Source organism: Gossypium raimondii, chromosome 12, assembly GCF_025698545.1.
Source record: "Gossypium raimondii isolate GPD5lz chromosome 12, ASM2569854v1, whole genome shotgun sequence".
Taxonomy (NCBI): domain Eukaryota; kingdom Viridiplantae; phylum Streptophyta; class Magnoliopsida; order Malvales; family Malvaceae; genus Gossypium; species Gossypium raimondii.
Genome location: NC_068576.1, coordinates 13,487,245 through 13,489,104, shown reverse-complemented (window position 1 = coordinate 13,489,104; position 1,860 = coordinate 13,487,245). Strand labels below are relative to the sequence as shown.

The following is a 1,860-nucleotide window of genomic DNA, read 5'->3' as shown; positions in this document are numbered from 1 at the left end:
AATATAAATACATATATAATAATATATAAAAAGTTGAAATAAGCAAAATATAATAAAATAGGGTCTTTTAAAGAAATAAGTTATATATATAGAAATAGGTAAAAAGGTATATGGTAGTATGAAATCAATAATAAACTATATATGCATATATGTATAATAAAAATAATTTAATATAAATTGTGTATATATGTATAAAATAGTATTGTGTAAGAATATTATCGTATAAATTTTCAAAGAAGTATATATAAGTGAATTCTAAAAAATGTATTATAAAATAAAACCATTTAAAAATGTGTAAATTATATTTAAATTACATAAAAATATATAAAATAATAGATGGAAATTAAAATAATAATATATGATAAATTTAAACAATGTTAATAATAAATTTAAAATAATAATTGAGCTTAATTATTAAATTAGATTTAAAATTAAATATATTAAAAAATGAAAGAATATACATTTAAATAAATTAAAAAATAAAAACATTAAACTAAACTAATAAGGATTAAATTGGATTTAAAACAAAATTAGAGGGAAAAAACGTAAATAAAATAAAGGACCTAATTGAAAGGAACGAATAACTCAAAGGTACCGAATGGGGAAATATTCCCTGCCTATGAAACGCGCCGTTTCACTAGAACCAAATCAGAAACGAAATAAAAGTTAAAGTATCAATTGAAGAAAATAAAAAAACTGAATTAAAATAATTAAAAATGAAGAGGGGCCAGATGCACAAATTTCCTATTAATAAAAAACACGCGGATCCTCTCCTTGGGTCGGGTCACCGCCCGGGTTAGAGGGTTAAACGGTGCCGTTTTGAGGGCTGTTAACCCTAGCTCAAAACGACACCTTGTGCTTGTATTATTTAAACCAAAAAAAAAAATTAAAAATATTTCCGTCTTGGTTGTTTTAAAAAAAATAAAAAGGGGGCCGCCCTATTTTCTTTCTTCTCTGCTAAGGCTTTGAACCCAGTCCCACGCCGCCGTTCGAAAACTTTGCAGATCTACGGCCTTAGTCCTCGTCCAAACTCCGATTACAACGAAGTGAACGAGGATTTGATAGCACCGTCATTAAGGTAACTCGCTTATTTATTCCTCGTTTTGCACAGTGAGTATTTAAAAACTGAATAGCCAACTATCGAGAGAGAAAAAAAAAACAAATGAAATCACCTTTCCAGTAATCTGATTTTTTTGCTTCTTAAATTTTTTGATTTATTTCGTATCCCCCTTTACAGATTTGCAATCGACCTTATATAGCCGAAACAATAAATAAAAATAAAAATAAAAAAAATCTATTTCTGTTATTCTGCTATTTGCTGTTGCTTTTTTTTTTTGCTATTCTCGTTTCCTTCTTTTTTACTGCTTGCTCGTTTGTGTTTGTTACAGGTACTGGTGTACGGAAGAAGCCGTTCGTGGGGTGACATGGAAGGAGCTGGAGGCGCGCGTGTGGGGGGAGCAGCGGCTGAAGGTTCTAGGGTTTTTTTTTTTTTTTTAGTTTTGGGCTGATTTGGGTTTTAGGTTTAGTATTTTAGGTAGTATTTTATGCCTGCTATTTTATTGGATTTGTAATAAGAAACTGGACTATTATTGGACTTTTAATAATTTGGACCTATTTTATGTTGTTTTCTTTATTTGGTTTTTAATTTATTATTTCAATCGGGCCCAGGTAAATTGGGCCAATTACACATATTAGCTACCTTAATTGGAATAGCTTTGGTTATTTCATGGCACATAACAACATTAACAAGTGAGCATGTACCTATACATATTTATCCATAATATTTAAACATTATAATAATTCAAACATACCAATTTATACTACTTGACATGACTTATCACAAAAGCATACTCAATCAAC

The 1,860-nt window shown here is 28.8% G+C and overlaps 1 long non-coding RNA gene across 1 annotated transcript; it reads left to right on the top strand.

Annotated features, from left to right (window-relative positions):
• The first annotated feature begins 886 nt into the window (after positions 1-886).
• LOC105762352 (uncharacterized) lies at positions 887-1,633 on the top strand. The gene is made up of 2 exons (XR_001123853.2): positions 887-1,078; positions 1,389-1,633. It is a non-coding gene; the product is annotated as an uncharacterized LOC105762352 (long non-coding RNA).
• Positions 1,634-1,860: the final 227 nt, after the last annotated feature.